Source organism: Siphateles boraxobius, unplaced genomic scaffold (assembly GCF_051911475.1).
Source record: "Siphateles boraxobius isolate OS27281-9 unplaced genomic scaffold, OSU_SipBor_1 8, whole genome shotgun sequence".
NCBI classification, from domain to species: Eukaryota; Metazoa; Chordata; class Actinopteri; order Cypriniformes; family Leuciscidae; genus Siphateles; species Siphateles boraxobius.
In genome coordinates this window covers 7,132,788-7,153,378 of record NW_027509208.1, presented here as the reverse complement: position 1 = coordinate 7,153,378, position 20,591 = coordinate 7,132,788, and the positions used below count along the sequence as shown (strand labels likewise).

General features: G+C 38.4%; 1 long non-coding RNA gene across 4 annotated transcripts in view; it reads left to right on the top strand.

Annotated features, from left to right (window-relative positions):
- Positions 1 to 267: 267 nt before the first annotated feature.
- The window catches only part of LOC143729324 (uncharacterized), a 50,326-nt gene continuing 30,002 nt past the window's right edge, over positions 268 to 20,591 (top strand). For 2 of the 4 annotated variants that reach the window (XR_013199983.1, XR_013199982.1), the window contains exons 1-4: positions 268 to 298; positions 381 to 402; positions 513 to 611; positions 15,422 to 15,568. This is a non-coding gene — a long non-coding RNA (uncharacterized LOC143729324). Of the gene's footprint in view, positions 299 to 380; positions 403 to 512; positions 612 to 9,150; positions 9,203 to 9,426; positions 9,735 to 14,757; positions 14,980 to 15,421; positions 15,569 to 20,591 lie in introns of those variants that run through there. The other 2 variants (XR_013199985.1, XR_013199981.1) reach the window with 2 other exon arrangements.

Genomic DNA, 20,591 nt, shown 5'->3' with positions numbered 1-20,591 from the left:
GCATAACGTTATTCATTTTTCAAAATTTGAAGAGTTCAAAAGGTACTTAAAAAATGGAATTTAAAACTTGCACCCATTGCCGTATCGGATGTGTTGATATGTAAAAGTAAAACAGTACAAAGTAGTAGGCGATAGTTTTTCAGATACTAACCACCAGCCACAGAAGTGAGTCAGAGGACCTAAAAATGACATAAAACAGGTACCTAGAAAGCCATCAATATGCACAGAACAACGCCCAACTGTCATCTCTTTTTTCTTTCACCATACACACAAGGACCTCAAACATGTACAAGTCTGGGTAAGCATTTATCATCATTATCTCCTCTATTTGTGTGTAATTTCTATTGCTGCTAGTAAAAGGCAAAATAATTTTCTTGTAGAGCCATAAAGGACACATTTTCGGTGAGCTGTTCTTACCGAGAGTGATTTTTTAACCCTTTTACCTGTAGTGATGAGTGAATAGAGTGATGATCAGCTTATTTGGTAAAACCAAAATATTGTTTCAAAATAAGGGGCCAGAAATCCACTCACAATTATGATCCAAAGGTGAAGGGGTTCCATCTGTGCTGTCAAGGTCAAGCTTCTCAGACTCCACAAAACAGAGGTATCAGGTATGTTGTTGGGTTCACACTGCTCAGATTTTGCATATTAGTTTTAATATGACTAGACTCCAGCCTTTTTTTCCTTAAATTATTAACTCACTATTTCCAGTGGTTCCTGGAAGATTGATTGCGACAGGGTTTTTAGACTAATGCACGTGCTACCATAACCTCAGTATTAAAAGTGAAGAGGAAAAAGTTGTTTTCAGCTAAAGTAATGCCACATTCCGACCTGCTCTTAACAGCAGGAAGAGTACTTTGACCAAGGCTATTTTTTTCTTTTCTTGTTGAAATGGACAAGATGTACCAATGAAAGAACCTGGTTTTCTTCATGCTTTCCCTGAACTGATATATAGGGAATAGGCTATATCTGTTCACATGCAATGGAGAATGCAAAGTAATTATATCCAAAAAGTATGTCACATTACCACTGCTGTTTTTTCTTTGTCACAGTGACAGAAGGCAGTGGGAAAAAAAGATAAAGAGAACGCAAAATGGATCAGGGCCTAAGTGCAGATTTCACAGACAGACCAGCAGGCAGTTTGTTTAAATATTTTTTTTGGCAGAGTTCCAGATAAAAAAGCCATTGACTCCTAAAATAAAATATTTAGTATCCACATGACTTGATAAAGAGGGTTGTAGAGAAGTTCTTCAGTTCATTGTATAGTAGCTTCTTACTTTAGGGGCTGTTTACACAACAGTATTTTCAACTAAATATGGAAAACTAAAATACAAACTTTTGAAAACGGGTTTCGAAGTGCACGAATTTGAAAACGATACCGTTATTATCTCCATGTAAACTACAAAAATGTGAATTTGTGAAAACGGTGAAGTCATACGCATGCGTATATTATGTTCAGTCTGTAGGCACTTTACAATGTGACATCGCCAACTACTGGCCTGGCAGTATAATACAGCGTTTTCAATCGTTTTTGCAGATCCGTGTGAACGGGGATAATTTTGACAATGTTGTTGTCTGTACACAAGAAAAGTGTCAGAGGAAAAACGTTTACATTTTTAGTACATCGTTGTTGTGTAAAGGTACCCTTAAGGGCTGTTTACACAACACCGTTTTCAACTAAAAACGTAAAACTTTTTATGCGTTTTGGCCGTTCGTTAACACGATAACAGCGTTTTGGGTGCCTGAAAACCCACAAATTTTTGAAAACGGGTTTCAAAGCGCAAGTTTTTGCAAACGGTCTCTGTGTAAAAAACAAAAACGGGAATCTCTGAAGACGATGAGGTCATGCATATGCGTATTACGTGTTAAGTCTATAATGTTTGATCGGCATTCTAATGGCCTGGCAGCAGGGCAGCCAGGAATACAGGGTTTTAGTCGTTTTCGCGGATCCGTGTGAATGGGGTTTGTTTTGACAATGGTGTAGTCTGTACCAGTGTAAATGTACCCTTAGTTTATATACATTCACTGAAACACTAAGGACTAAATAAGATAATTAACTAGACACAGATGTAACACATGAGGGCAAATCAAAAACCATGGCAACAGATTAACTGGAACAAAGGAAACATATACTAACACAAGAAAATGAACTGGGAACAGTGCAAATCAAGCAAAACTCAAACCCAGAACAGACATGACAATGTATGAATATTTCTGCCTCTTTTGGGGGTTTCAGGGCTCGCAAAATTAAAAAATCGCTGGTAGACCTTTGGGCAGGCACTCTTCAGATTTTGGTAACCCGAAATAAATGAAACTAGCCCAAATAAAAAGACAATTTTCTATGTAGAAAAGAGTCAAAACATCAATCAAAAACTTTTTCAAAACACATATAAGTGCGCAGCTCCGTTGTTTTAAAGTCTGACAACGCTAAAAGGGTTAATATTCTGATGGAATAATTCACATATTGAAGTGTAGCAATAAATAATAATAATAATAATACCAGACTTTTTTGAGGCAAGTAAATGGTCAAGTCACCTTTATTTATGTAGCAATGTTTACCGTACAGATTTTTTTTATTCAAAGCAGCTTTTCAGTGATAGTGTGTTAGCACATGGATTCAAACATTCTGAAACGTAAAGTAAAGCATTTATGTGAAAGTGGAGCTTTAATTTTTATTGTGCATAGGCGTAATTTATGGGTGGGACATGTCCCCACCACTTTTTCTCAGGGTTGATATTGTCCCCCACCACTCTGTGAAACATTTCGAGGCACGGATGTACCTAATACAAATAAATAAAACATCTCCAGTTAACTAGAAGAGCATTCATTTAGTTATTAAATAAGAGACAGACAATCTAGCGCTAAAATGTATTGTTTTTTAAAATCAAGCTGAGCTCTCGTTGCCGCGGCGATCAGTTGTATGGATACAGTGTTCTCTTGTGGCTCCCTCAGTCTTCACTCGCGCGCTTCAATCTATCGTCTTTGCGGAGACTCTATTTGTTCCGGTGAAATCACAAAACAAAATGCACACAAACGTGTCCCTGCTTGATATAAACTGTAATCACTGATTAACATATTCAGATTTGATGAGAAAAAAGAAAATCTATACATGTGCAGATTAGAACCCAGAACCTCTGACACACTTGACAAAAGTTTTAACCACAAGACCATAAAGGTAAAGAAGCAATATTGCTGATCTATGCATTTATTTACGTGAAAATTCTTGGCACTAACAATATTAGTAGATCTCATTAAAAGACTAATTAAACCCAATGTACCGTTACTATTGAAATTGTACAATTGTACATGTATCTGATTTTGCATTGTATTAGCAACAATGTGTTTCTCGTAGTAACCATTTGCACCAATGGTCTACAATCTACTTGGGCTTACAAAGTTTTTGAGAAAAACAGCCCAGAGCTGCTACTGAGTTCACAGTTGACTTCCTCACTGGACTGCGAGTGATGAATGAATCGGTGACAGATTGAGTTTGTTTGATTCAAAAGTCCAACTCACGAGGGGGTTTGGGGCTGATTTGTGAATCTTTTTGGCTGACTCAATGAAAAGAATCAGTTCATAAGAGTTCTTTCTTATAAGATGAAACCTCGGACAAAACCTCATGTGGATGCGCAAAAAGTTTTCCCGACTGTTATCAATAAAAATTAAACTTTTAAGTTATTGTTGCACATTTTCATTTTCTAGTCATTTTTTTTGTCACAGTCTGGAGCTCTGTTTGAGGTAGAAAAGACGCAGGATTTTTGTGTTTTGGTGTTGATGAGAGAATATCATCATTTCAGATTTGGGACTAAGTAAAACATGGCTATTTACAAAAATACAACTGCAAATTTACTGTTATGCACCTGTTGAGAGTAATTTTTATTCTGACTTGAGCCTATCGGGGTGTCTAACTCTTCAAAAACAGCTTAACCTGTTAGAAGACATTTTGTGGTTTTGATTTAAACTAGAGATGCCCTTGCTCTTAGCCCATGCATTCCAGCACCACAAGTAGTTCATAAAGTAATACTTCTCCTCTTTGAAGTGCCCCCCAAGATCAAGTCTTTGACATCCCTAACTCATTTCATGTCTAAGCAAATAACCCTCACCTTCTTCAAGTTCCAGGCTATGATCATGTTGAAATAAAGTGGATTCATGGTCCTCTGGACTTCTGGCTGGCTCGCTGTGTCGACCCTAGTTTTTTGTCACTCAATTGAAAGAACATCTGCTGCTTTTATGAAAACCCTATTGGCTCAGGACCACATTGTCACTGACGATTGACGAATCAGTTAAAACCTCCTGTATTTGAATTGTTACTGTGGTTTTGAGAGAAAATGTTTAAAGAGATATTTTAGAGACTTGAGATATGGGGCAAACTGAGCTTAAAGTTGTCTTAATTGAAAGCATCAAAGAGTAACGAAACACCAAAGAAATCGCTTAAATCTTGAATTATCCATCACATTTCTTTTGTAAACAGGCAGAGGCCCTACTGGGCTGGGTAACCACACACACTGAACTAGGAACAGGCCTTTAGAAGCTGCGTTGAGAAACATCTGTCAGTGCGGTGCAGCTCTCTCTCACTCAGTATTTGTGGGTGGTTTGTTATGCTATTTTGGATTGGGTGCTGCTGCTAAGGGCCAGTCTGGCAGAGAGGAGTGTGGGGGAAAGCCACAGTGGCGTCTGTCTCCTGGGGCCCTCAGCCGAAGCACCCAACCATTACTTTCTGATGACTGTGATGCTCTAAAAATGACTTAGGGGTCACATCCGGACAGATTTTATGAACTTGTAACAGTATAGATGTGATTATTTGTGACAATATGTCATCTTGCACACAAAGTAGACTATTTATTCACCCTGTCTTTTCATTTTTTTAAATTATATTAATTTGGTTAAAGTGCCCCTCCCATTTTTCAGTGACCTTGGTTCCGGAAATATTTTTCCCTTTGTTAAAGATTTCAGATTTAAAAGACAAACCAAACCAATCAGCTACAAAGTGAATCAAAAGCATTTAAAATTGGACCAAAATACAAAAGTACAAGACTGTGTAGAAGAACAATCCCAATGCAGCATTGTGAATGACATATTAAATAAACAATATTGTAGCAAAGTTAGATGTTATGGGAAGAAGGACGCGGGAATCGGCGAACATTCAGCAACTTTAATAAATAAATAAATAAACAAACAAATGCAAAACAAACACTGCTGCCACATATAGTAAAACAAAACATTAAATAAAATAGTCCAGGCCTGGTCCTCTCTCGTCCTTCACGGTCGTCGCTCCTCCTTTTATGCTTCTACTCTGTTAGAGATACGAGACCGGTGCGTCGCACAGGTGTCGCTCATTATCAATCACGCCACCGGCGCCGTTCTGTCACGGCCCCCGGCCTCGTCCTGCTCGCCACAAATATATTAGTATATATACAGTATTTTAGTATATAAACATATACATTTTAGTATATCTTCTCAAGGGACAATACTATAGAAATTAAACTTGGATATATTTTAGAGTTGTCAATGCGGTTCTTGTATAACAGTATATATTTACTGTCCTCTGAAAATGACTCAACATACAGGCAGCCATTATTGTCAAAATAGCTGGCAACAAAAGTGAGTACACGTCACAGTCAAAACTGTGTCCAATGTGTCAATATTTTGTGTGAGCACCATTGTTATCTGGCACTGCCTTAATCCTCCTGCGCATGGAATTCATCCGCGCTGCACAGGTTGTTGCTGGGACCCTCTTCTATTCCTCCATAATGACATTACCGAGCTGCTGGCTGTTAGACACATGGCGTCTCTAGTGCTCAATAGTGTTCAGATCTGGAGACATACTTGGCCACTCCATCATCTTCACCTTCAGCTTCCTCAGCAAGGCAGTTGTCATCTTGGCGGTGTGTTTGGGGTCGTTATCATGCCGTATGCCCAGTTTCTGAAGGGAAGGCATCGTGTTCTGCTTCAGAATGTCGCAGTACATGTTGGAATCCATGTTTCCCTCAATGAAGCGCAACTCCCCAGTACCAGCAGCACTCATGCAGCCCCACACTATGAAGCTGCCAACGCCATGCTCGACTCTAGGCAAGACAGAATTTGCTTGGTACTCCTTACCAGTGTGTTGCCACACATGCTGGACACCATCTGAGCCAAACAAGTTTATCTTAGTCTCATCAGACCATAGGACATAGTTCCAGTAATTCATGGTTTTGGAGAGGTTGCTTTCAGCAAACTGTTTGCGGGCTTTCTTGTGAGCCAGCTTCAGAAGAGGCTTCATTCTGGGACGACAGTCATGCAAACCGACTTGTTGCAGTGTGTGACGTATGGTCTGAGCACTGACAAGCTGACCTTCTGCAACCTCTAAAGCAATGCTGGCAGCATTCATGCATCTGTTTTTTGAAGCCAGCTTCTGCACCTGACGCACAGCACGAGGACACAACTTCTTTGATTGACCCTTGCAAGGCCTGTTAAGAGTGCAACCCGTCTTGGAAAACCTCTGTATGACCCTGGCAACTGTACTGTAACTCAGTTTCAGGATGTTACCAATCTTCTTATAGCCTAGGTCAACTTTGCGGAGAACAACAATTCTAATTCTCAAGTCCTTAGATAGTTCCCTGCCATGAGGTGCCATGTTGAACATCCAGTGGTCATTATACACAAATTTGTATGGTCCTGTCAAGCAGACAAAAACATGAAAATGATGAATAGCACATGTGGCTTTGCATGGTTTAACAACGTACAGCTATTATCACTTAGGGTGTACTCACTTTTGTTGCTAGCTATTTTGACAATGATGGCTGTATGTTGAGTTATTTTCAGAGGACATTAAATATATACTGTTATACAAGCAGTACATTGACTACTCTTAAATATATCAAAGTTTCATTTCTATAGTATTGTCCCTTGAGAAGATATACTAAAATGTTTGCTGATACTGTATATGTATGTATGTGTGTATATGTGTGTGTATATATATATATATATATATATATATATATATATATATGTATATATATGTATATATATATATATATATATATATATATATATATATATATATATATATTGCAAAAAATATATACACACAAAAATATGTTAGTAGTTAGAGAGTATAGGGGAAACTACACCATTTGCAGTGATTCATGGGAGTGGGTGAGCACTAAACAATTCTTCTGGCAGACTTTGCTTGTTTTGATTCTCTGATTAGTGGAGATTTCTTTGCAAAATCATGGGTAATGTAGTTTTTCAGCAAGAATTCCATTTTTAAGCACAATTATTTTAAAATGATACCTTCAACAAAAGCATACGTTGAAATACCATTTCAAAAGGTTGTATACCATTGATTAACAACCTCGTAGCTCACAGTATGTCTGTCTTTAAAGGTTTATTTTATTATTAAAAATCATTTCACTTATGAGATTTTTTTACTTCTGGAACATGACTGTTGCACTCATTGTAACTGTTTGATATTCATAACAGATTTGGTTAAATACTGTTTTGTGGTTAAAAAATAATCCATCCACCAATGTGGAAAGCCCTAGTGTGTACCCAGTTGAACCATTTTTTGCCACAGCTGGCAAGCTTGCTAAAGCAAAACACAGAGACAGGCCAAGAAACATGGGATTGAATTTCATTGGTATAATGTAAATGCACAAATACTGTTTGTTAAAATCCCAATATAGGAGAAGTGGTTCACCAGTCAAGAGTCAAGTATTGATGGTTTTTGTAATGTCTTACATTAATAAGGATTAGCTCTCTGTGGTTTTGATAAGTTATCTATAGTGTGCTCTGATGACTACCATTAGCATTTGTTAGGGGGTTCTGAGATAAAATTATGGTCATCATTTGCTAATTTACTAGTTGCATGTGAAACTCTGGTTTCAACTGGTTTAATGTCACACAGGGGCCGTCACAAAGTTTAGAAACAATATAAAGAATAACATTTGGAGTGGAATTTGTGTTTTGTATCTTTGCAGACCTTTTTCATGTTCAAACAGCAACATTACACACTAAAGAAAGTTGAAAATGTAAAAAAGCATGATAGGTCCTTTTTAACTAAAAACAAACAAACCACAATTTCAGTTGCATATCAACATTTCAATCAATTGATAGATCTGATAATGTTACACATTTTTGTCTGTCTGTCTTCACAAATGGGTACTGGTTTAAACTCTCACATTAAGTTCTATGACATTTCAAATGATTCCAGTAAAGTCATTTTAAATTCTAACCAGCTCTTGCTTCCTGCTCAAGTCCTCACTGGCATGTCAACAGTGTTCTTTCTCTTTATTTGTAGCCCAGTCTATGACAAATTTGAGTCAGTAATCTGTCTGAAACCCTTAATTTCCACCTTGACATTAGAAAGCCCCAATAATATTCATTCACTTGATCCAAAGGCTTCAGTCACAGCCAGGTTAGTGCTTGTTTCTCCAAGTTTCTCCAAGAGTCCACGTGAGCTGTTTTGCTTGTATTAGTAAGCGCAGTCTCTCTCACAGTTCTTGGAGCATTGTGTTACATCGGGACACTCGCCCTCGCTCATAAAAGCATGCTGTCATTTAGTGTAAAGCATTCTACAGATCACTTACAAAAGGTTTAAATATCATTATGAGGCAGACCTGGCTCTGCAACTACCGTATCTTTATTACCATTGCTTTAATGGCTTCTGTGGGAGTGAAGTCATCTACTTACATCCACCTCTGTACCATGAATGGTCTGATGTGTGGCCAGAGGGTATGTTCTGCAAAGGTCCTCAAATGTCCTCTGATCTAATTTCCTCTGTTAAAGGCAATGGCTAATCAATGAGATGCAGTAAACCTGCAAAAATGTGTGTGCAAAAATAATCAAGAATGGCAAGTTATGCAGATTTGAGTCTGACCCAAATGTTGACAAGCATAAGTGCACAAACACAACACATTTTTCTGAACTGAATTAGACTAGTCAGTTATCAACTTTCTAAGATGACATAAAGGTTGGTAAAATCACATTTCGTTGAATGGCTTGTTTTTGTCTGCTAACTGATTTAATTTTTATGTTAATTCTGGATGTGACATTCCTGTTTCTGATGACACTAAATCAGTTTTAGGTTATACCAAAAATCTTTTAGGTAAATCATTGTTGTCTCATTAATGTCTTTTTGAATCATCATGATATTTTATCTGTTGTCAGGGATTACTTTGGGTGGATTTCTGGAGGGAAGAAATTATGAATCTGTGAGTGTGTCATTAAAACAACAACGTTTCTGATAAAATGCTAGTTTGTGTGGTTAAAAAAAAAAAGACAGGCCTGCCACGAACATGGTGCCATATTATTAATTATATTATTATTGGCTTTATTCAAACTGCTCCTGAAAAAAAATCCATATCCATCAAGTTAATCAGTAGTGCCTGCACTATAATTTTACTTTGTGTTATTTGGACAATCGTAAGCAGTGTTTGTTCCCAGTTCTTAGGCTCGTCAGTTCTGAACTGAGGCAGAGGAGCACAAACCACAGGATTGGCTGAACACTTGTCAAGCTGTCAGGCATGGGCAGTGCAGTCTGGCTTACTCTGAGTTCCTGCATTCTTAAACTTGCTAGGTTCTTAATACATGGCAGCCGCTCTTCTGCCACGTGGCAAGCGGCATAAAGAGCAGCTTTCTTGTACTTTGAGGTGTACAGTGTTGAGATTCAGCTCATGCTGAATCTATTTCTCCTCTGCCAACTCAAGCCTGAGGTGAACCTCAGTGCACAAGTTCTCAATGCTGCAAACCAGGTTAGACCACCCTTGAGAATTACACTGGGCCAAATCACTTTTTTTCAGCTTATGCAGCATTTAGAACTATAGTTTGAATGAAATTGAGGGTTAAAAGGATAGTTCACCCAAAAAATGAAAATGTCGTCATTATTTACTCATCCTGATGTTTTAAACCTGAATTTATTTCCTCTGTGGGACACAGTGATTCATTTTTGAATAATATTCTGGCTAATCCTTAACATACAATGAACAACTTTGTCAACCACACAAACAGGAATTGCACAGAAAAGTGGTACAAATGATTCCGAACACCTTCTGAAGACATACAATCAAAATTTTGTTTGTAAGGAACTGATTAAAATTGAAATCATTGTCCCCTTAAAGCTTAAGGTGTGTGTGTGTGTGTGTGTGTGTGTGTGTGTGTGGATTTACTCACCTGTTGAAGTCACCATCTCTATCTTCACTTGCAAAACCTAAGAACTACTATTTACACATACAGGTTCATAATTAATGTTAATAATGTATAATTAATTCTAAAGTGAAGATCATGGTAACCCACTAGTGATGACTCCAGTATTACCAAATCCTCCAGAAGGAATTGCTAATTATTTGGAACAGTATTCTAATGTGAAGATAATGGTAACCCACTAGTAATGACTGAAGTATTAAGACATCCTTCTAAAGGAATTACTGTCGTGTTTCAAATAGGGGAGGACACAATTGCAAGTAAAATCCTTTTAATGAGTGTAAATAAAGAACAGGTAGAAAGTCAAAAATGCAGCAGAAGTTTACGCAGGGACTTCGATGGAGAACCCCGGTGATCGTGGTAAGTTCAGGTGAAGGGTCAGTAGAATCCAGAGCAGGAACAGTATCTCCAAACAAGAGAACTCACTGAGACAGGAGACAGAGACTGGTAAGTGATCCACGAAACAGAATCTCAGCACACACTGGAGGCAGACAGGTCACGTGAACTCACAACACAACAACGATATGAAACAAGACAAAAGACAAGGGCAATAAATAGGAAGGCTTGATCAGTATCAGCTGGCGCTGATGATCGAATCAGAGGTGATCAGAGGCCACGCCCACTGCACAGAACACAGACACACAAACACTCATAAAAGAGACAGTGAATTCATGAACCGTGACAATTACTAATTACTCCCTAGTAATAACTAAAATTATTGTAAGCTTTTATGTTTTTTTTAAGGTTTTGGGTAGTAATAAAACAAGTATTACTACATGCTTCTAAAGGAATTACTAATTATTTGGATCAGTATTTTAAAGTGAAGATCATGGTAAACCACTAGTAATGGTTCAAGTGATACCAAATCTGCCAGAAGGAATTATTTATTCCAAATCCTTACAAACACCTCAAAAGCTATGATTACCAAACTAGTTATCATACTTTACACGTTAGAATACTGTTCTAAATAATTAGTAATACCTTCTGAAGGATTTGGTAATGCTTGAGTCATTACAAAGTAGGATACCATGATCTTAACTTTAGAATTAATTATAAATTATGCATTATTCACATTAATTATGAACCTCTATATATCTCTTAGTAGTTTTCTGGAAGGTATGAACAAAAATAGTAGTTTTTGATTAGGTAATAGTGAACTACCTCATTTAACTGAGTGCTATTACTTACTAATTCTTAAATCAGAGTTTCTTGTTAGTTAATAGTAGTTCCCAGAATGTTTATATTGCATTACTCATTTGTTCCTGTGCAGTTATCCATTAATGACGGAAGAGTATTCTAAAGTGTTTCCAAATCTTCATATCCGTCCTAGTTCTCCTAGCTGCTGATTAGAGAAGTGTTGGAGAGCAAACTTTTCAGTAAATAATGGCTTAAATCTTCGTCTGTTCCAATCGTGTTTCTTCGGAAGACTTGTATGAATTACTTTTATGATACTTTTGTTTTGCTTTTTGTCATTTTGCATGACAGCCCAGTCCTCGTTCTCATTGATGGAAAAGTGTTCAAAAGTCATACAGGTTTGAAATTATGTAAATGATGAGAAAATTTAATTTTTGAGTGTACTATTTCTTTCTGGTGTCTGTTTTTATGGAAACGAACCCTCAGCCGCCCATGGACACAGATGACAAATTATATGCCTACTCGTTAGAACTTTAAATATCAAATGCTTCGAGACATCATTGGTAATGTGATGCCTATAATTTAAAGACATGGTTAAGCCATGTTCAGTTTTATAGTAACCTACGTTAAGTGGCTTGTGGTCTTGATTCAGATTAAACATATCTGAACGTTGTCTTGGGGGAGGTCAAGGCAGTAAGAGGTGCAGCTAGCTGTCTGAAAATGAAACTGAAATCTGTGGAAGAGCGTTGGGAAAGAACTCCACCTACTCCCACCTGTTACACGTTGACCTCCACCACAAACCGTCATGATGGATCAGGGGCTATCAGGATGGGAGCCGAAACAAACCGGCTTTTCAGTTTGGCAAATACAGCTTCAGCTGTATCGGACCACCTGAACATCGTCTTGGGGGAGGTCAAGGCAGTCAGAGGTGCGGCTAGCTGGCTGAAATGGCTAATTAAACGCCGATAGAAATTGTCGAACCGCAGAAACCTTTGTAGGGCCTTACGGGAATCTGGACTTGGCCAATCTACCACAGCTTTAACCTTCTCAGGATCCATACACACTCCCCCAGACGAGATGATGTACCCTAAGAAAGGAACAGACTGTGCATGAAACTCGCATTCCTCCGCCTTGACAAAAAGCCCATTCTCTAGCAGCCTCTGAAGCACTCTTCTGACATGCTGAACATGCCCGTGGACACAGATGACAAATTATATGCCTACTCGGTAGAATTTTAAATATCAAATGCTTCGAGACATCCTGTCACAGTGTTGGGTTTGTGTTTGTCTGTCCTTGTGAACCATTTCTGTTCTAGTGACTGTTCCTGAGCCGGTGTTTGCAGTTCCTGAGCCGGTGGCTGCTGCTCCAGACGCAGAGCCAGTGCCTCTTCCAGAGCCGGAGGCAGAGCCAGTGCCTGTTCCAGAGCCGGAGGCAGAGCCATTGCCTGTTCCAGAGCCGGAGACAGAGCCAGTGCCTGTTCCAGAGCCAGTGTCTGTTCCAGAGCCGGAGGCAGAGCCAGTGTCTGTTCCAGAGCCGGAGGCAGAGCCAGTGTCTGTTCCAGAGCCGGAGGCAGAGCCAATGCCTGTTCCTGAGCCAGAGGCAGAGCCAATGCCTGTTCCAGAGCCGGAGGCAGAGCCAGTGCCTGTTCCAGAGCTGGAGCCAATGTCTGTTACAAAGCCAGTGCCTGTTCCAGTCCATGAGCCGGTGTCTGTTCATGAGCCAGTGTCTGTTGCTGTTCCTGTGCCATGGTCGCCCTCGCCCTGGTCTTCACCGGCCTGGCCGCCCGAGGGGTCTTCACCGCCCTGGCCGCCCGAGGGGTCTTCACCGCCCTGGCCGCCCGAAGGGTCGTCTGCTTTGCCCTGGCCGCCCGATGGGTCGTCTGCTTCGCCCTGGCCGCCTGATGGGTCGTCTGCTTCGCCCTGGCCGCCCGATGGGTCGTCTACTTCGCCCTGGCCGCCCGATGGGTCGTCTGCTTCGCCCTGGCCGCCCGATGGACTGTCTGCTTCGCCCTGGCCGCCCGATGGACTTTCTGCTTCGCCCTGGCCGCCCGATGGACTGTCTGCTTCGCCCTGGCCCCCGGCTAAACCATCACCCCCTGTTTCTGTTCCCTTTCATGGACCTGGCCCCCCATCCCTCCCCCTGATCCTCCACCATTCCACCTCCCTCCTGAACTCTTGTGTTGTGTGTTTTGTCTTGGAGCATCTGGTAGCTGCTCCGTAGAGGGGGGTTTATGTCACAGTGTTGGGTTTGTGTTCCCCAGGTGTCCACTAGAGGTCCTCGTTATCACGGTGTCCTTCACTATTGACTTCATTTCCCAGCATTCTGTCTCTCACTGTCACTCATCAGTTCATTGCACTCAGCTGTTCCCCATCATCATTGTTCCCAGCTGTTCATTGTTAGTCTTGTTAGATCTGTGTATATATTCCCTGTCTGTGTTAGTATTTGTACGGATTCGTTGTTTAATGTCCCCAAACTTCCGTTCCTTTTGTTGCTTCTTTCTCGTGTTTTGTCGTTTATTCTTGGACTGTCTTTATTGGAATTTGACCCTTGCCTGGACTGGATGTGAGTACGGATTACCCCTTTTAATAAATACCTGCCATTGGATCTACGCTGTCTCTGTGTGTGTTCGTGACACATCATTGGTAATGTGATGCCTATAATTTACAGATATGGTTAAGCCATGTTCAGTTTTATTGTAACCTACGTTAAGTGGCTTTTGGTCTTAATTCAGATTGAACATATCTATTTGCCTGTAAGAGATGGATTCTCATTTCTTTTTTTTGTAAAGACTATTAAACATGTTAGGGTCTTAGACAAGGCACATGATGAGCCTTTTGGTATAGAAACATAACTGTTTATGCATTCATGCCATTGTCTGCCAGCGAGGGTTCACACACCCTTCCACAGTCCCTCCTGACCAGACCCAGGCATCATATTGTAAGAAGAGAGTACAGACCAGGTGCAAACAAAATGTGAAATACTTTCAAGGGGTGTAACTGCAGGTCATGGAGGAGAAGGTTTACCATGCTTCTTTACATTTTTATAGCCCCTGAGATTTACTGTTTCCCTCTAAGGGACTGAGATTTTCCCCCCACAGCATGAGATTCCTCTCTGAAAGATTGAGCTGACACATAAACAGACAGCTAAAGATGATCTGGGTAGTTTATAACAGTCACAATTTATGTATTTAATCCTTCACTTGCTGCTGCTTTGCATTGATATCTAATGACCTTGATGCTTATCTGAGCTTATCTTATCTCAAGAAAGTTCAAACCACATTCATTTAATTATTTAATGTGAACACCTTTGGATACACACAGTTTTTTAAGCAGTCTCCCTGACCAGAAGTCAGTACTTGTTGTTCCTTACGTTCTTATTAGGAAAATTGCACACAGCTTTCTCACTCTTTTTTACATCTGCCAGTGCAAAGTCATCCTGTAGAAACGTTCCTGATGGAGCCCAGACCAGAGGAAATGCCAGGCGTTCCCAGATAAGCTAGCTTTCCTCCATTCTGGAATAAAGCACATCGCAGATCTGCCACATTCTCCCAGGGATCAAATGAAACCCACCCAGGGAAACCTACAGTGTCCTCTCTGCCACCATTCAGAAATATTTAATCTCAAATAATAATATTTGAGCCACTTTCTGTCAAAATCCTCACAACGTGCCTTCTGAATTACTGTAAGAAGCCTTTTTGACACTTTTGATAGTATACTTGGCATTTGAGGATTGTAATAAATGTGCACACAGAAAAAGTTACTGTTGAATCAACTTGCAACAAATTAGCTTTTCAAAGTTCTCATTTTGATTACATTTTTAGAGATATTTACACTTATTTAAAAGTTAGGACAGGAAACTTGTAAAAGTCTGGGCCATGGGTCTAATGGTCCCTTAATTATATTACTGTGTTGGTTGATGTACTGCAGTATGTTCTATTCTCAAACATTGAGCCTCATTTTATAATGAAATGTCAGACTGGCATGAGCCTGTAATATGGATGCAGATTATTTATTTGCATGATTTAAACCTTTCCCTACTAGTTTCTACAGTCTGTCTATATAAATACCATCTAACTTCCTCCATTATTCTGTTTTTGCCTTGATAGACAATCATCAGGAGCCTGAAACAATTAGCTGGTTGGCAGAGTGAGAAACCTGGATGGTATAAATCAGCAGGGAGGCAACAGGCTCCAGGAAGGTGAAACCAAAGAAACCACATCAAAAATGTCTGCTGTGCCACCTAGATTTGCACGGTATGCTATCAAAATCTCATATTTTTAAGTACACCAAGTACAAGAAAATGTACACAATAGAGTTGGTTTAGTGCGACTGCACAAGAAGTAATTTGTCATAATTCTATTTTCTGGTGTTAGAGAGAAATGTTTTTGGTTTTTGCAGGAGTTCACTGAGCATTTACAGTCTTGTGTGTTAAAAATAGCTTATGCCAAACTACACACCCTCTTATAGTGTGGTTACTACCAGAGAGCACAACTGAATCTGTCCATTCAGCAAGGTTGTGCGGCGGGTCAGCTAGAAGCATGACGGAAGCTTCACTAAATAAAGAGGAAATTTGTGGCCAATGTGAGACCCTCTCGCAAATCAGCTATTTATATGGAATCGTAAGGGCTATAATCGTGGTCACCTAAATATGACCCTCAGATTAAGGAATGGAGCGGTTTAGCCTTGCTTCATGGCAAAGAGAAAAAAAATAGCATGCTGAAGAACAAGATGAAATAATGTTTGGCTGTAATCAACCTGTGTTTGACTTAAATATTTTGCTCCAAACATTTCTTTTCTATAGTTACAACCGTGGTGCTAATCACTGGTTGAGAAACCCAACCATTTGAATTTAGAATATGCTATTATTTCCGAAAAAACAAAACAGTGAAAAACTGTAATGCCTCAAACATATGGGATGTTTTGGATGAACATGCATTTTTGAAACTTGCACTGCAACCAGATATACAGTAAATAAGCATATTGTGTTTCTTTAGATTATAAATAAAACATATTTGAAAAGACAAACTAAATAGATTTTTATCCATTGTAAATACATTTATATATTTTTTTTAATAAAATGTGAATATAAAATGTTTATGCCAAAATAATAAAAGCAAAAAAGGTAAAAAGCTTTCCATTTTGATGTTCTATATGTTTATAAATTTTAAATGTATTCATTTAAAAGATCTATAGAAAATATTGTTTATTTTTTTATATTTCTTTCAATTGAATTCTCGAATAGCACCCGAATTTTTCTACATTTCCTCATGGTAGCATTTCATGGCCTTTGTGGCCTAAAAAGCCCATAATTGGATGATCCACAGGTTCATTAGTCTCATTCATCAGCCGTCAAATCAGTTATTTTTGTATTCACCCAATATTCGGCTGACTGGGGTCCCCTGGGAAGAGCTGAGCCCCGCCTCCCTCCAGGCTACTCTCTATGACATTGAGTTTGGGCACAATTGATGTGGCTCCCAAAAGCCTTGGTTGCCAAGATTCAAAATGAGGAATGTTTTTGGAAGAATGGACATATAGAGGCTGATTTTCAATTGTGATTTTCCATTGCATGCCATGGTGGATGGTATAGAAAGCTTAAGTGTTTTTGTAGGCCTTTTAAGAGCAAAACAAAGAAGCATCTCTTCTAGTCATGTAATGCATTGGCTATTTCTTGAAATGTCTATCTAGTTCATTGGCTTTGCATAGTCTTCATGCAACAAAGGTTTGCGTATGCTAGCGCTCATAATTTTATATTGCTTTTTTGTGTTATTTATTGTGGAAGTCTTATAGAACATTCTCTTTATTTCCAGTAGATCAGGTTTATGTAATTGCTAAAATGTAAGTTGACCAGTCTGTGCATTATTAACAATCAGATTTTACTGTTGCCAGTTTGACTTGAACTTTGCAATAATCCCCAAGTTCCAACAGGAAGTGTATCTAAATCTGAATAAGGAAATATGAGTAGAAGCACCCCCGATCATCTCAACATTATACCCCGTGAAGCAGTTTATTAGCCACTTTGTCAGGCCCACAGTGTGATGTGAGTCTGTGGCCTGGGTTTAATATTTTGTTATAAATTATTGCAATAATTATCTTTTCATTTATTTAAATTCTTAAATCTTAGATGCATTTATTATATTATTTATTGTGTTTTGAAACATTTTACTGGCTTTATTGTTGAAGTGGTTTGGTGGTGGAATGGTCTCTAACCACACTGTCATTACACCAGTTGTCCAGGGTATTGAGGGCTTCCCTCGAAAGGCTTGCACATGCATTTGAGTATAAATAAGTGCGAAAGCCAGAGGAAAAAATACACTGACAGAGTCTGTGTTTAGCTGAACCGGATCTTTCCAGCATTTCGCCTGCTTTTGTCGTTTCCTTTCCCCTTTAATTGGGAACCTCATTGATGTTTTGCTGCTAATTTCATCTGCTGCTGTTGGGAAATAATAATAATAATTCCATTCAAAATGAGTTCTCAGACTGTGCATTAGTTGCAAGTTGTCTTTTAGTGAACACGTCTTATATGTCAGTGCTGGACTTGTGTGCTATCTATTGTTGCTGTCACAGGCTGCTTTGTTGCTAAGAGCGCAAGTGTATCATAAGCATACTTGGACAAAACATATTTAACTCTTTCAGGGTGTTGAAGGAAAATACTTTCAAATCAATGCTGATATGAATAGACAGTAATGTACAATGTCTTTATTAAAAGTTTATTTCTTCTGACATACAGTTGTAGCTTTATATATATTTTTAAATAAACTAGAATAATTTATTGACGTTTTTGTGAAACTGGTATAAAATGCTAATTATAAAAGTGACTAGATTCACAAATATACTTGGATTTATTGGAATATTAGTACCAAAGGGATTTTTAGTTACGAGTGTGCTGTTTTCTACCTTGATGATAAGTTTTACTCCCATTGTGACAAATTATTCAACTGTCCAATTTCTGTTTTCTTCCAGCAGATCATTTTTCCTAAGCCTAACCACACTCTAAACCTAACCATGATTTAATTTGGGATCTGTGAAGAACCAAAATTCAACCTCAGAAGAGGCCGCAGGAGTTTCTGATGACTGTAATCTGAATAAACGTATGTTTTGAACATGCTTCGCGTGTAAACAGCAACATGAAGAAAAGAGGTCTAGAATGAAATAGATCTATTGGGATATAGTACATTCAAAATGAAAATTGTTATCTTCTGCTCACCCGCAAGGTGGTCTTTCCAATGAAACTGAACAGGAAACGGGGGGAGGGGTTGGGGTGGATCATATGGTTACACGTGGTTTGGCACACAGGGATGATCAGCTGTCCTTCCTGGACACACAGGTGATCAGGGACCCTGGGCATCGTTCTTCTAGTGTTTTACAGAGTCAGTAGAAAGGTCTCTTTAATTTCCTAAGTTATTGTAACTGTGACCTTAATTGTCTACCGCCTGTAAACTGTTAGTGTTTTAAGGACTGTTCCATTTACGGTTCATTGAACAAGCATGAATAACATTGTTTAAACTCTTTCCAATATAGATCTGCAAAGCTTATTCGGATTGTACAAAATTATCTTTTAAATACAGTATCCTGAAAAGGGACTTTTTTTTTTTTTGCTGAGTTTATTTACATTAACGATGTATGTGTTTGTAATGAGATTATGTTGGCCAAACAGATGTTGTGTTAGACAATCTGAACAGCCCTAGTGAAAAATAAATATACGTTGAAATACATTTATTTTATGCTACAAATACATTTACATATTTATGTACTTAATATAAATACCCTGCAATTGTACTTTTGGTATATTAAATTGATATACTAAAAGTCTGCTAAATTGGAATAATTATGTACTTAATTATGTACTTAATGCACTTTAGTTATCCAGAAATAGTGCTGAAGTTCAACTAAAGATATACTTAAGTATATTTGATTGTGCTAATGTGGAACTATTGCAAGTATAGTTTAGGTACACTTTAAATATCTTACATTTAAAGACTGATATTAAACAGAGATCATACTATCCTTACAAATAGTAATATTAAACAAATTTTAAGGCTTGATATTAAGAAATGTACAATGTGCAATAAAGAAGTACTCCAAATAAAGCTTAATTATAATTATATCAAGCAATATGTCAGTAACTAATGGATTTGTAGTATATAGTTTGAAATAAATGTATTTTAAACACATTTTGGTATAGGTTTTTACACTAGGGAGTTTAAACATGCAACTAATGATAAAATCCAAAAAAAATAGTCTGACCACTGTTTGTCTGACTAAAGCTGTATGTCCTACAAAGAGTGTTCAGCAAACAGCTTTAAACCTTCCAACTGTAGCAGAAGAGAAAAAAAGCACTTTGTGTTGTGGTTGGCAAGACAAAAAAAACCCTCTTTAATTTTAAGATGCATGTGCAGATAATTCTACAAAAGCTGCGCTACTAAAGTGGAACACTTGAAATATTCTAAACAGTGTAATTAGAGGGCTTTTATGTAATTTATAACACCAGACTAAAAATAGAAAGCATGCAATTGTGTATTTGTGCTGTCTGGCTCACGGATCAAGTAGACTCAAGTAAATTGCTGTTGTTTCTGTTAGCATGCAGCTGTGCTGCCAGTTATTCTATATTGACCTATTACGGGGGCCATAATGTTGCCAAGGATGTGTACCTGGATCAACATCCTTTGGTGGACCTTCAACAACTATCAAGCAGTCCAAAAGTCAACCTAACCATTATATAACCAGCTAATACCAGTCTTGACTACATCAGCTCAACAACATACGAGGATTAGCCTTTTTATGGTCATTCAAAGTGTTTAGGTTGTATCTTGCTATATAGCTTTTGGATTCACCTCTTTCAATTGCAGATTCAGCAATACTTAATCAGAGAGTTGTAACTACAAATCATTTATTTGTCAAATTGACACTAATAACTTTCTACATGGAAAGTAAACTGCTATTGGAATTGCTAATAGGCATTGGAAAATACTTGTAAATGTCAGAACTAAATGAATTTTCAGCATCTACTGTGCAAGCGCCCTTTCAAATTATGGGTCATTAAACACTCTTCAGTGACTGGAGAACCCACTCGTGAAGGCCAGAGTCTTTTATTTCAGTAATGTTATTTCAGTTCTCAGAATTATTTATTTCTAATATCGATGATTATTGTTAGGTACCATTTATAGAGTAAAAGTAACAGTTTTTTTTTGTTGCAAGTATTTCCAGTAAGCTGTTTCACTAAATGTATTATGCTCAGGTATTTTCCTGATAGCCTCAAGGTGGTTCAAAGCTCTGTGC